General features: G+C 41.2%; 1 long non-coding RNA gene across 1 annotated transcript in view; it reads right to left on the minus strand.

Annotated features, from left to right (window-relative positions):
• Window positions 1-15,777, minus strand: part of LOC148162225 (uncharacterized) — a 56,030-nt gene that overhangs the window by 2,366 nt on the left and 37,887 nt on the right. The window lies entirely within an intron of this gene.

The raw sequence follows: 15,777 nt of genomic DNA on the forward strand, positions 1-15,777 counted from the left end.
CTGTACAAAATAATTTATCAAAGAAGTCCTCATATCAAAAGGCTTCATCGTGCTATTTTAATTGCCATGTATAAAAATTTACTAATTTATCAAGAATGCTCTAAGATTTTTAATGACAAGAGAACACTTTGGAAATTAGAAGTCCCGCTTCTTCAAAAACCTATGTTTATATCTGAAAGCTTTGTGAAATTATTTTTTAATAGAGTAGTTTTAGGCTTACAGCACAATGGAGGAGAATATACAGTTCCATATACCCCTCCCACCAACCTACACGCCCTCCCAAATTATCAACATCCCCCATCAGAAGGGTACATTTGTTACACTCGGTGAACCAACACTGACATATCATTAACACCCAATGCCCATAGTTTATATTAGGGTTTTTGTGTGTGTGTGTTACACATTCTGTGAGTTTTGACAAACGTGTAATGACATGCATCCACCCTTGTCGTATCAGATGGCGTAGTTTCACTGCCTTAAAAATCCCATGCTCCACCTATTCGTTCCTCTCTCCTCAGGGAAATCATTTTTTTAATAAACTTTCCTGCCCCGAGGTTCATGTCACAAATGGAAAAATCCGTATCAGTCAGAATAAATTCTAACCATGTAGAATAAAACAAAGCAAAACATCAAATTCATTAACATGAAATGATTTCTCTTCACTCAGCATGATGTGATTTCAAAAGGGAAAAAAAAAAGACGTGTAGTGGTGTCCAGTTATCTTAGTAAACATTAATGATTATCAACTCAATCTTCTGACCAAAATTATGAAGCAGGAGGGTGGGATTTTGAATGTAGCAATACGGATATCTTGTGCTAAGGCAGAGACAAGAGAAATGTCTATAGCACTGTGAAGGTTATGGAAGAAAATGAAGATACAGGGTACCTGGGTGGCTCAGTTGGTTAAGCATCTGCCTTTGGCTTGGGTCATGATCCCAGGGTCCTGGGATCCAGCCCCGCATCGGGGTCCCTGTTTGGTGGGGAGTCTGCTTCTCCCTCTGCCTCTGCCTGCCATTCCCTCTGCTTGTGCTCTCTCTCTTTCTCTCTTGCTGTCAAATACATAAATAAAATCTTAAAAAAGAAAGAAAGAAAGAAAATGAAGATACAGGACCTTCCTTTGGGATAGCACCCTGTAGCTCAGACTCCCTGTACCCTTCTATACTCTCACCTATGAAAGGACTAGTGCTTCATGCCAGGATTAGCTGAGGATTCTCTGCACCTCAACCTACTGCACAAGATATTTATGCCATCGGCATGTTCCATTTTGTATCTATGTAAAAAAGCCTAATTCCGATGTGTATTTTTTGAGTAACAACTGGAAAATCTCTTGACTGTCCCAAAGAGTAATTTTGAATAGAAAACTACTAATGTGTTTATGCTGATGAATTTCTATGATGTAGAGGAGTAAAGTAGTCACTTCCTTGGCACTGGAGCTAAGGAAAGACCACCACTCAGCAGGGGTGGTTATAAGGGAGCATAAGCATCAAATGAATGATGAGACCAGGTGATCTTTGAGAGTTTTTCAATCCTGACTTTCAGTGATTCCACCTAAAAAACAGTGCTCTACCAAGCCTTTTTTTCAACCGATGAACAAACAAAAAGCCTTTTCCTAACATCATTTAAACGTTTTAGAATTATCCCTTCCAATTTGCAGCATGAGCATCAGTATCAGCAATTCAGCAAATGGCCCATTATCCTGTGTTCCCACACTTAATAGCTTGAACTGGAAAGTAGCTATAAATTGCAAATTGAATGAATGGAGCAATCAGCAGCCATATATTACCAACTTTTGAAATAGACGAGACTACACATACTAATGCCCAGGAAACAGGAATGTAGTACACTTTGAGAAAAAAAAATAGCAAGAAAAACTTTCTGACTCAAAGATCTAAACTAACAACTAGCTGATGTTTAGATAAAAAGAACTAATTATTGTGGGGTTATTTTAATAGGGTTGATTGTTAAGGAAAACACTTTAAAATGTCCAGATAACAGTGTCAGAAAGAACTATTTGGAAGAAAACCACCAGGCTGTCTTGGAATATTAGCACACCATTGTGTCACTGTTCATGGCAACAGCATTAGCAACATGAGGACTTTTTAAATTATAAAGATACCCTTTTCATCCCAGAGTCAGTATCTCTGCCATGACTATCTTTGTATTTAAAAAAGAAGTATGTTAACCAGAAATTTTATTTCATTTCCAAAAAGCATACAGAAACCAAAGTATAGCCGTGTCTCCCACCCCCTCACCTACCTACCAACCTGCGTCTGCCTTTTCTCCTTTACGTCCACCTGTTACACCCCAGCTCTGTTCCCTTTGCTAACCAAAGGGCGTTGCTCTAACAATTCTTTCATTGTGTTCTGCATGATGGATTTCCCACTCTGCAGGCAGATTCCATCAATATGTAAAAACATGTTGCAAGTACTCCTACCTTTTAAAAACACTTTCTTGACCCTATTTCTGCCATGTTTTTCTTCCTACAGAACACTCCTTAAAATAGTTAACTATATTTGCTGTGTCCAATTCTGCTCCTCCTGTTCTCTCATTAACCCACTTTAACTGGTTGTCCCCACTGCCCGCACCAAAACTGCTCTTATGGAAGCTCCCCACTGACTTCTTTATTGCTATATCCAAGATCAGTTCTCAGGTCTCATTGACCTGACCTGAAGCAGCATTGGGTACTGCTGAGCACCTTCTCCTTGAAACACTTTCTTCACTTGACCTCCCCTGGTTTTGCTCCTACCCCTTAGTTTCTTTCCTCTCAGTATTTTTGCTGGTTTGTCCTCATTTCCATGGCCTCTAAATATGACCTTCTTGGGACACCTGGGGGGCGCAGTCGGTTAAGAGTCCAACTCTTGGGGCACCTGGGTGGCTCAGTTGGTCAAATGTCTGCCTTCGGCTCAGGTCGTGATCCCGGGTCCTGGGATCAAGCCTTATGTCAGGCTCCCTGCTCAGTGGGAAGTCTGCTTCTCCCTCTCCCTCTGCGTGCTGCTCCCCCTGCTTGTGCTCTCTCTCTCTGTCTCTCCCTGTAAAATAAATAAATGAAATCTTAAAAAAAAAAATTCCGATTCTTGATTTCGGCTCAGATCATGAGCTCAGAGTTGTGAGATCAAGCCTTGCATCAGGCTCTGCACTCAGTGGGGAACCTGCCTGAGATTCTCTCTCTCCCTCTCCCATTGCCCCTCCCTCCCTCCCCCCACTCATGAGTGCTCTCTCTCTCTCTCTCTCTCTCAAATGAATAAATAAATCTTTAAGTGTGGCCTTTTCTTTTGTTATTTACTCTCACTCCCTTGGCAATTTCTTCCCATCACTTTGAATGCTGTCATATGTTAGTGGCTCCCAAATTTCTCTCTCTAGTTTAGACCTCTGCGTTCAGTTGCAGACACATGTCCATCTGCCCCCTGACACATTTGCTTTGGTGTCTAATAAGCATCCTTCTCCAATATACTCCTCTTGACATCTTTCCCTTGTCAGGAAATGGCAACTCCCTACTTCGGGTGAGTCAGCCCCAAATTCTTGATGTTTTATTGTCCTTTCCCTTTCTTTCTTTCTCACTCCAATCTGGTCCAATAGCAAATCCTGCTGCTCTTTGCTGGAAATATATCCAGAATCTGATCACTTCTCACCATTCCCACCACCGCCTCCCTAGTTCAAGCCACCATTGTTTCTCATGCAGATCACTGCAAAAGCCTCCTAACTGGTCCTCGGCTTCTTTCCCCACTTGCCTTTAATTTTTTCTCAACCAAACACTATAACACTCTTGTTAAAACATACATCAGATCATGTCATTCCTCTGCCTATAACCCTTCAAAGGCTCCCTCCTTGCTCCTCATAAAAAGCCTGAGTGTTTACAGTGACCTCATGTGATCTGACCCTCATTATTCTCTAACCTCAGCTCTATTTACTTTCTCCTCGGCATCTTCATCTTCAGCCAGATTTGCCTCTTTGCTGTTCTTCAAACATACTGAGCAAGCTTCCACCAACCTTTGCAACTCCTGTTCTCTACCTGGCATACTCTCCTTCAACTACCAAATACCTATGTGGCCTGCTCCTCCACCTTCTTCAAATACTCACTCAAAATTCCATTTCTTGGAGCACCTCACCTTCCATGTCTAGAATTGTAATTCCCCCTGCCCTGATACTTTCTCTCTTTTCTCTGCTTTATTTTCTCCTTAGCACTATTTTTAAATTCTACCTGTTTTACTTATCTTGTTTATTTCCTTTCTTTTCAACTAAAAAAGTAAGATTCCTCTGCATGCAGAATAGCACCTGACACGTAGTAATCACTCAATAACTGTTTGTTGAACAGATAAGTTAGCAGTGTAGACTTCATGCCAAGAGCTTTCTAACCCATAATACAGACATGTCCTACAATCCTCATTTACAGAAAATAGACTTGTGAGCTGTTAGGATAATATAATTGCCCTGGCCAAGGATGAGAGTAGGGTTCCTGTTTAGAATAGCTGAAACAATGCATGGGGACAAAGAGTGAAAGTAACCCCTGAAAGATTTTTCTGGTGCTCCAGGTCATGGGAGAGTACTGAGGGAAAGTACTGTTCAAAACGGTTATGCTATTCTTGGTTCAGACTCACGAGGTAAGATGCAGTGTCATGACAGAAGTATAATCAACCCAATGTTGTGTAATTTTTTATTTGATACATGACGAATGATTCCCTACTGCACTTCTCCCGGTTCTCTCTGAATGGGTACTCACATGGTGGGCACACAAATGGAGTCAGGCATAAAAGGAGGAGTTGCAAAAGTTCAACTGATCCATGAAGCATAGTGCCTTTTGCCAAAGTCACCCAGCGGTTTTTAGGTAGTGTGGAGTTGATCCAGACATAAATGTTTCCAGTGCTAATCTTCCTTTTCAGCCTTTAGCAAACAGGAAAACATTTTCTGTAAGCACACTTACCTTTTCCAGTGTTGTGTCTTAGCGCAATATTCATAGAAATCTACCAGAGCAGGTTTAAGCAAGGAAGAATGTATTAAAAGGACACAGGAGGGACTCGTGGACGACAAGAGCAAGAACGCAGCTATGTTACAGGAATAAACTGGAATTAGAGACGCCAAATTCCTGGGGGAACTTCAGTGTTTCTCATCTCTCTGCCCTTTCCTGGCTGTCAACTCCTCTTTTTCACCACACAGGAGCTTTCTCAGCTTCTCATTTGCATAAACACAAACCACGGCAGAAACGTTTTCTCTAAGATTTACTTCTCAGCCTCTCTAGAATAAGATTATAATCTCTCGGCCCCAATTCCAAGTTTCCAGAAACTGCCCGAGCCCATATTTGCAAAAATATGGGTACTTTTATTTGAACGGGGTGGACAACAGTGGACAGTTGTCAGAACGTTTGGGAGTGGGCTGGGAGCAGACTGATCGAGGCAACCCAGCAGACATCCACTCTATTTAGGCTTCATGGACATTCATGATAAAAATGTTCAATTTGTAATACTACCTTTTCTCCTACCTCTGGGTTCAGGGTCAGTCTGACTTCTCAAAGAAGGCAGTGGGTATTTTATAATACTTACTAGGGCAACCCCTAGTGAGCTTCAATAAGGGAGAGAGTGGGACTGTCAAAAAGAAGAGGCAACTTTAAGCTCAGTGAGCATATGGAAGGACCATGCCTGATTTGTTCACCACTGAATCTGCGCTCATAGCATCAGCCCGGGATTAGGACTCTACTAACGTTAGCTGTTACTACCATAAGGACACAAAAAAACTCACTGAATGTTGTGGATGTGGGGGAGGGGGGAGAGTTACAAGAGTGTCCCCAATAAGAGCTTCTGATGGCACAGATATTTCCATTTCTCTGACCTCGTTATAGAAGCAGAATATGTGGCGGTGGTAGCAACTGACAACAGTCGGGAGGATTTAACATTGTCAGGGCTCATTGCAACAGAACAAGAGAAATTAAACAAATGGTTAGCTAGATAAAGAGGATCCGTAAGACATAAGCCAACAGTCCTAAATAGACTTCGCAACCACCAGTCCCTTACATCCATTAAATCAGTCCATCCAGAGGTGGCCAGAGTGTCAGTGTCTCTAATTCTTTCAACCTGTGTTTGTAGTCTGGGATAGGATTTTCATCCATGCATCCTTATCACAACGAACAGACATCTAAAAGGAAGATCAGATATCACTAGTGGTTGCTCTTGGCTTAATTTCCCTCTCCTGTTTGACACCTCCCTAGAAACGGTAACAAAAACAACATACCCTTGTTTTACTTGGGGGAGAACAGGCGCTCCCACCAGCAATGGGCTCTCTACATGGATCGCTGCTCGGTCACCTTGACTCCTTTCTTCCCTCCAGGGGAAAGGGAAAGTAGCCTCTCTTAACCCAAGGATGGAGAACAGCTCACGTCATCAAAAAAAAAAAGACAAAACAAAACAAGGTCTTGTACTACAAGGAAGAGGAAGTGGACCTGTACTTTATACTGTGAAAAAGTTATTCCAAACAATAGACTGGGAACCAAGGAAAATAAAGCTATTAAAAGGGCTAGTGAGCTGAAAGCTGATTGAGTAGAAAACAAAGGAAATTTGTCCTTTCCCCTTAGGCAATTGTAGGTAACATCACTCTGATTAGCAGGCTGCAGGATGAAGTTGTTCAACCTCAGGCTACCCATTTAACCCAGATCCTCAAATGAACTAAAGTGATTTTACCTGCTTCTGGTAGATACAAACTCAAAAGCTCTCTTGAAGGAAAACAACTCGGATTTAGGCACTCAGGATTGCCACCTGTTCACTGCAGTCAACCGTGAAGTCACCATTTTGGAAAAAAACAACAACAACCAAATCATTGGCTATCAGTAAAAGTCAGCAGAAACAACATATAACAGATTCATGCCTCGAGACTCCAAGTATGGGAATGATCAGATTCTGAATATAAAATAACTATGTAAGACATGGTTCCAGTGTAAGCAAATTAAGTGAAGACCAAATTTAAACATAAATGAACAGCAAGGGATGATTGAAGTTGATATAAAAACAGTAACAAAAGAAAACATTTAAAAATGCAAAATATAAGTGTTGCAGGATCACTTTTCCTTTAGTGCCCGCGGTTCTTGATGAAGATGCTTCCAAGAATGAAGAGGTGGACCAGACAAAGAATGGCGGGCAGCAAAGCAAAGTTTATTGAGCGATAGTATAAAGTTCCCCAAGAAGGAGGGGACCCGAGAGGATTGCCGATTTGGTGGTTAATTCTAGGTGTTTTTATGGGCTCTTTGGCGTGGGCTGTTTTACTGTGATAACCCTCCCTGCACCTGTCACCCAATCAGGTTTTTGTCCACACGCTCAGCTCCCTATCAGATAGTTAGTTGTTCACGTGAGAGAGGGCGGAGGCTCCTTCCAGGGTCGTGGTTCCTAGCTTCGGGGATCAAGAGGGCGGTGGCCGCCACTGCCCTAACACATGCCTGCCAGCCTCAGGCCACCAGATGAAGCTCTTTGTTTAAATATCCCACTGGCTGGGGCACCTGGGTGGCTCAGTCGGTTGGGCATCTGCCTTTGGTTCAGGCCGGGATCCCGGGGTCCTGGGATCGAGCCCCGCGTCAGGCTCCCTGCTCAGCGGGGAGCCGGCTTCTCCCTCTGCCTCAGCCGATCCTCCTACTTGAGCTCGTTCTTTCTCCCTCAAATAAATAAAATCTTAAAAATTTAAAACTAATAAATAAATATCCCACTGGCTCTTGAGCTGGCCTGGGACCCTTCCTTTCTGCTACATAAAAAGTTGTGAAGTCCTCCCGGTAGGAAGACTTAAAGTTGGGGCACTCAGTAACGCCTAGAATAACAGAATGGGGTCTTTTTCCTTTGAAGGATAGTTTCCCATTAGGATGGGGGGCCCTGTCCCTGCCTGCCTTTCTTCCAACTATCCTCCATTATAAGCAGGGATATTTCAAACTCACACTAGATTAAAAAGTAGACACAGGTGAGAGATTTAGTTAACTGGAAGATAATTCTGAAAAAGTGCCCAGATTTCAGCATAGAAGCTAGAAGATGGAGAATCTGAGAAAGGGGGTAAGAGACACGAAATCTACCATGAGGAGTTCCACAAACACTGAATCAAAAATGTCAAGAGAAGAGAAAAGAGAAAATGAAAGAAAGGGAATATTCAAGTAGTGACCAAAAATTTTCTAGAAATGATAAAATACACCTATCCACAAATTTAAGAACTTCAGCGAATCTCAAGATGAATAAAAAGAAATGAAAAAAAAGAATAAAAAGAAACCCACATGCAGATGCTTTGTAGTGAGATTGCAGAATAGGAAATGAGAAAAAGGGGTGCCTGGGTGGCTCAGTCATTAAGCGTCTGCCTTTGGCTCAGGTCATGATCCCAGGATCCCAGGATCCCTTTTCTCTGTCAAAAAATAAATGAAAAAATCTTTAGGAAAAAAAAAGGAAATGAGAAAAAGATCTTTTTTTTAAAGATTTTATTTATTTATTTGACAGAAAGAGACACAGCGAGAGAGAGAACACAAGCAGGGGGAGTGGGAGAGGGAGAGGCAGGCTTCCCGAGGAGCAGGGAGCCCGATGCGGGGCTCGATCCCAGGACCCTGGGATCATGACCTGAGCCAAAGGCAGATCCTAACGACTGAGCCACCCAGGTGCCCCAGGAAATGAGAAAAAATCCTAAAAGCAATCGTGGAGACGAGGCAGATCACTTCTGAAGGAGTAACAGACAATTAAATAGGTTTCTCGAAGCAGCAATGAACAGAGTACAATAAAAAACTTCAAAGTCTGAGAGAAAGTAAGTGGCAACCAGGAATTATGTATCATCAAGCCTATTTTCCAAAAATGAGGGCAAAGTAATGACATTTTTATATTAACTAAAGCCAGAGAGATTATCTCTAACAGATACTTAAAACAAACAAACAAACAAACAAAAAACATCTCATAGACTGGGGGCACCTGGGTGACTCGGTCAGTTAGGTGGCTGGACTCTTGATTTTGCCTCCGGTCATGATCTCAGGGTCATGGGATAGAGCCCCATGTCAGGCTCTGTGCTCAGTGGGGAGCCTGCTTGAGATTCTCTCTCTTCCTCTCTCTCTCTGCCCCTCCCCCTGCTTGGTCTCTCTCTGTCTCTCTCTCTTTCTAAAAAATGAGTAAATCTTAAAAAAAAATCATAGACAAAGGTCCCCCAAAACAAAAGTCTAACATTAAAGAATGGATAGGTAATCAGTAAAAACAAATTAATATAAATACACACTATCTAGTTTTTCTTTTTTAAATTGCATTAATACCTATCTAATGAGTTTAAAAAGACAATAATAGCAAGAAAATTGGGAAGAAATGATCAGGTAATGTTCTATATATTTTTTTAAGATTTTATTGATTTATTTGAGAGAAAGAGAGTGAGCCTGAGCTGGGGAGGGGGAGGAGCAGAGGGAGAGGGAGAAGCAAACTCCTCGCTGAGCAGGGAGCCTGAACGGGCCTATCCCAGGACCCCCACATCATGACCTGAGCAGAAGGCACTCTTAAAGTTACTTTGTGAAAATAAAGGTATATATTTATGTCTTTTGCGCTCTTCTGGATGTTTGTTATACTTCTGTAAACACACACATATGTATGTATATGTACAGATACTTATCTATTTTCCTATTATGCATTTTTTTTTCTGAGAAAAGAAAAATGCTTGTATCTGGCCGGTTTAAAAGCAAGTTTTACCAAAACTTGAAAGGAATCCATCATTCCAAATTTGTAAAACCTCTGGAAAATAAAGACAGAGGAAATAGTCTTATTTGTTCTGCTAGACTAGTATAACCTTAATTGTAAACCCCGACAAGGACAATACGAGAGGAAAAAGACAGGCTAGTTTCAGTCATGAGTGAGATGGCAAAATCTCAAAACTGTATCTGCCGGGATATAAATAAGATGACAAAGTTTAGTTTATTACAGGAATATATGGAATATATATATGTGTGTGGAATATATATATTCCATTCCAGGAATGGAATAACATGAAACAATACAATTCAATATACCGACGGACTGGAGGAGAAAACCTATATAATCATCAATAGATGCAGAAAAAAAACTCAGCTATTAGCTTTAAGAGGGAAAAAACTCTAGCAAATTAAGAATAGAAGGGAACACCTTTTTATTTTTATTTTTTTTATTTTTTACTTTAAGTAGACTTCATACCCAAGATCAAGAGTTGCATGCTCCACCGACTAAGCCAGCCAGGCTCCCTGAAGGGAATATCTTTTATTCAATAAATCGTCGATGCCAAAAATACTGCAAACATATACCTAATGGAAGATCTTTAAGATAGTAAACAAGGTAAGTGATGCCCAACATCACTGCTACTGTCTAACATAGTACTTTGAGGTCCTCACCTACACTATGTTGTAGGAGGTTAAGAGACGCGTACTTACACAGAAGATGGTCTGAGGGGAAAAAGAAAGGAAAGCTATCCTGTGATTTGGGATGGACTGCATCTATATTACAAAAACATCAATTATCTCCAAATTAGTCTCTAAATCTAGTGCCATTCCAAACAAAATTCCAGTTGGATTTTTCTTGAGAAACCAAATAAACTTATTATAAACTTTATATAGATAGACATCCATAAATAATTAAGTCAGTTTGTAAAAAGAAAAGAAAGGACTTGCCTTTCTAGGTATTATGACATAATCCAAAGCCATTTAAATAAATTATAAAATGGTGATAGTAGCCCAAGTACAGATAAATAGCCCAAAGGGACAGAAGAGAGAGCTTTGAGTTAGAATATATGTATATGAAACCTAACACACCCTAAAAGCAGTACCATAAATCAACGCCTGGGTGGCTCATTTGGTTAAGCGTCTGCCTTCGGCTCAGGTCATGATCCCAGGGTCCTGGGATCGAGTCCTGACATCAGGCTCCCTGTTCAGCGGGGAGCCTGCTTCTCCCTCTGCCTCTGCCAGTCACTTCCCCTGCTTCTGCGTGCTCTCTCACTCTCTGACAAATAAATAAAATCTTTTTTAAGAAATGAAAGGCAAAACTATAAAGTGAATAGAAAATGATACTGATAGCATCTTTGGAACTAAGAGGTGGCAAAGGAATTATGAAATAATTTCAAAAATAAAACCACATTGCTACATTTTATTACAACAGAATTAAAGAATTTTCGTTCAATGAAGGATGTTGTCACCACAGTTATGGAATGTAACAAAACCAGCCTGTTATCTTTAATGTCCCTCCAGAGTGTGAAAAGTAAGCTCAACCCGACGAGATTTATTACATGGAAGCATTACAATGGTCAGTTTGGTTTTATGTCTTGGGCCACTTGCCCTAGGTGTGTGGCCATTCGGAACCATGGTTACACGGTTACGTGGCTAGGCCGTCGTGGGTCCGGTTTACGAGCAACAGCCTGGGAGCCCTGGATCCTGTTCCCTGGAAATTCTATACAGATATTTCATAAAGCCAAGTTACAGTAGGTACCGCTGCAGCACAGCCACCCAGTGGGAGAAAGACCAAACAGAGGACGGAACACTCGGTCAGGGTATGATGGGTATGCTATAAGCGGAACAATTCACTTGTTTCACTTGCGAGTGCCCCTGTAAGGCTCACGGCATACCTTCAGGCAGTTATCAAAGGCATTACCTTCTCAACTAAAAAGTATCTCAAAAGGATGTCCTTGGCTCAGAATTCCTGAGAAGCTGGAATGGTATCCCAAGGCCAATATAATGAGGGAAAATGGGATTTAACTCAGTTTGGAAACCCTCTCAGGTGAAGTTACTGTGAAGTGAAATAGCTTCTTTTTTAAAGACTTTATTTATTTTTTGAGAGAGCGCGAGAGCACAAGTAGGAGGGAGAGGGAGGGAGACAAGCGGACTCCCTGCTGAGCACAGAGCCCTACGCGGGGCTTGATCTCAGGACCCTGAGATCATGACCTGAGCCAAAGGCAGACACTGACTGAGCCACCCAGGCGCCCCTAAATGAAATAGCTTTATACAAAGTCAATGTAAGATAGAGGAATACTAAAATAAAACTACGGGGAAAGGAATTTTATGCATGCAGCTCTTCAACCCCCATGAGCTGCGTAAGAATGGGCCCTGGGTCTGGAACATTTCTTACCAAGAGACAAAAAGTCACCGCATCCTCTGTTGAACTTGTCACCTTGTGTGGGAATATCTTTCTCTGTTTCAGACTCGGTGTGTGATCCTTTGTCCTGCTTAAGCGTCATATGGCACCTCGCCAACCCCACTGCTGTATCTGTCCCCTGGGGGGAGGGGATGGGGTCCTTCTGCTGCAGTTCCAGAGGGGTGCCGGAGAGCCAACTGCCCTGCGTCAGGTGGGGGAGGGGTCTGCTGGCCATGAGAGGCCAACACCCACTACTGAAGCTGATCTTACTTGTCCCTTCGCCTCGTGACTGAAAGGATATTCCATCCAGTGCTGGACGGCACTGTGTTCTCCTTGGTGACTCCAATAGCAAGACATAGTGGGCTGAAGTGTTCAGATTTTCCTCCTGCCAATAAGCAACCAACCAATGCTACTTGCTCAACGAAAACTTAAAGCAAACCCTAAGGCAAATATATAAATTAGAGACAAATTCGGAATTGTGAATAGTGAACCCCAGGCTGTTGAACTAAAAATACGGTTGCCTAGAAATTCTGAATTTTGGTTATGACCAGGTTAGGAGTTATTATTTTGTTATTTGTTATCATGTCAGATGAACAGTAGCCTCCTACTTTTAATTTAATATAAACAAAGACCAATATAAGAATATACTATGCCTCAAGAAAGCCTTCACTCATTTGTCTCCATTCAATAGGAAAAATCAAAGAAGAACCCTTCCACGGAGCCTTCCATAAAGTCGCCAGAGAGCGAAAGTGGGCGCCATAACTGACAAATCCTAAGACGCTAGGATGTGCTTTAGTAGCAAGGTCCTAGTTCTTGGTTTATCTTAGAGTTCTTGGTTTTACCAGTTGTGGTTTCGAATGAGCTGTAGAGCTACAAAGAGTCTCAGCGTATAACATTCAGTGTTTCTGGGGTCCTGGGATGGAGCCCACGTTGGGCTTCCTGCTCAGCGGGGAGTCTGCTTCTCCCTTTTCCTTTGCCCCTCCCCCCACTTGTTCTCTCTCTCTCTCAAATAAATAAATAAGATCTTTAAAAAAATAAATAAAACCAAGCTAATTTAAGACTACAGTGAGGGGCTGAGTTATATATAATGAGTGAGCATAGAATCCACATCTCAAGGAGCCCCCATCTCCTTTGTTTCCTCACCATGCTAGATATTTTGCAGGGAAGGTTTTAGACTTTGAAGATTCAGGACCTATGCTCTGCCAGTGCCAAGCCAGCTGTATTTATTTCTTGCATTTACATCTTATCTAAGCTTCTGGATGGAAAGAATGGCCAACTGAAAGTAGAAACTTCAGGTGAAGAAGACAGATTGTGAAGATATCATTTAGCACTCTGTGTTTGGGTATCTTTTCACGGTAAACATGCCTTTTCCTGTTAAAATGGCTATTCTCTGTCATGGAGCTACACAGGTAATTCATTACAAGACCACAAATCTTCAAAAGCACATGTTCTGATGTAAATAATATTATGCTCTACTGTATTTGCCATTTTTACAAGATTTTTTTGTAACAGAACATTTAAATCAATCTTTCCTCTTCTTTTAAAATTTAGAGTAGTTTTTAATGGCTCATTTATTTCTTCTCTTCCCCAAAGATTTTTATTTCTTATAACTTAAACATATAATCTCACCTCAAAGTACTTCCCATGCCTAAATGCTAAGCTGGTGCCCATCCCCCTTCTACGCCCTCTGACCCACAAAGGAAAGAATTTCTTGCAAAGACTTCATTCTTCAGTTGAGGGTTCAAGTATAGAGCAATGGTCTTTGATTTTTCTTCTTATAGATCCGTCCTAAACCTTTTAAGTGAATAAAATGAGTGTTTAAGTGAGCTAGGGTATTATTATTTACAGACTTTTAAAAAAGATTTTATTTATTTATTTGAGAGAGAAATAGCACGAGCGTGTGCAAGAGAGTCAGAGAGAGAGAGAGAGAGTGCACACAAGCAAGGGGAGGGCAGAGGGGCAGAAGGAGAGGGAGAAGCAGACTCCCCACTAAGCAAGGAGCCCAACATGGGGCTTGATCCCAGGACCCTGGGATCATGAGCCGAGGAGAGGGCAGACACCTAACTGACTGAGTTTCCGAGGCACCCCAATTTACAGACATTTTTTAAAAATAAAATTGAACCATGATTAAAAACTACATATGGCATCTGTACACATACAGATAAGATCTGGACAGAAAATATGGACAAATGAAAGCCGTTAGATATATTTGCAAGAATGTAGGTACCTTTTAATTTTTTATTTAGATTTATATTAATATAGTTAATATATATAAATTATATATTAATTTATATTAATATAATTAATTTATATTAATATGTGAAATAATTTTGTAAAAATATTAAAGTTAGTGATAACACTAAAGACGTCATATTGGCTAGGGAGAAAGGATGGGGGCGGGTAGGTATATGTGAACAAATCTTTTTCTGAAGATTGTGATCTTTAGTTTTTTTGGTGTTTTTTTTTAAGATTTTATTTATTTATTTATTTGAGAGAGTGAGAGCATAAGACAGGGAAGGAGCAGAGGAAAGGGACAAGAAGACTCCGTGCTGAGCACAGGGCTCTATCTCATGACCCTGAAATCATGACCTGAGCCGAAATCAAGAGCCCGATGCTCAACCGACTGAGCTACCCAGGCGCCCCTTGAACTAACAGGTTTTTTAATACTGTATTCCTATTTTAAATTACCGTGAGTTTTGGATGAAGACAGTGTTGCAAGCTATCATAAAGTTCTATCTACCAGTCTACACTCAGGAAAGCAAGGAGGTACCTCAGTTCCCCATCTCTCTGCCCAGGCTCAGCTCAGTACAACCAATGCCAGCATCAGATTTTGCTCAAATTATAAAATGTGATCTTTCTCTTCCCTCTTTCTCATTTCCCTTTTTGGTTTTCAGGGAAAGGACATGTTTGCTCCAAAGGTCCAAAGTATGTTTGTCTGGCTCCTGAGAGACAGAGAAAAACAGAGAGAGAGAAAGAGAACTTTTTACAAAACGACCCAGAAATGAAAAATTGTAAACCATTATAAGGCAGTTCATTTGGCTCATCTTTTATCATAAAACTATATAACGTAGTAAACAGAAAGGATAGTTACAAGGCCCTGTAACCAGAACTGAATGAACTATGAACTGCAATTCATCCAGCAAACACTCTGACTTGCACCAAACTACAGTCTGCTAATTACCTATACAGTTTGAAGAGCCAAGGATTTCCTTAACACTATATAATACATCAAGCAATATGTTGCTATTCTGCATAATCTCCATCCACATTGTTCACGTCCACAATTACACAATATGTACAGTTCAAAGCCAAACATAAAGTATTGCCTAAGCAAACAGCCATTAGAATGTATTTTCCAAATTTCTCCCTGTTTGGGCTACCTTCCATATCAGGTAGAATATTGAGCCCTGCATTCGGACCCTAATATGGGCAATGTTCTCATCAGTTTCTCCATGTAGATAACCGTGAAGACCACTCTTCATGTCCGTGTGACAAATATCTGTTGCCTGCTCTTGTATTAACCTCTTGGCTTGGGGCTGAGCATTCAGTTGGGATCAGTACAGACCCTGTTCCTGCCTTCGTGGAGGTTAAAGCTTGGTGTCATTTGGTGGAAAGTTTGTCATGAGTCTTCCTTTCATAATTTCATAATCCAAAATATGGTTCCAGTTTAGCCCTTGTCTTTATTATGCCATTGGATCTGCTGACAAAGCTTGGACAA

This window comes from Eumetopias jubatus, unplaced genomic scaffold (assembly GCF_037043125.1).
Source record: "Eumetopias jubatus isolate StellerSeaLion01/CBP00866 unplaced genomic scaffold, mEumJub1_p1.0 scaffold_17, whole genome shotgun sequence".
Taxonomy (NCBI): domain Eukaryota; kingdom Metazoa; phylum Chordata; class Mammalia; order Carnivora; family Otariidae; genus Eumetopias; species Eumetopias jubatus.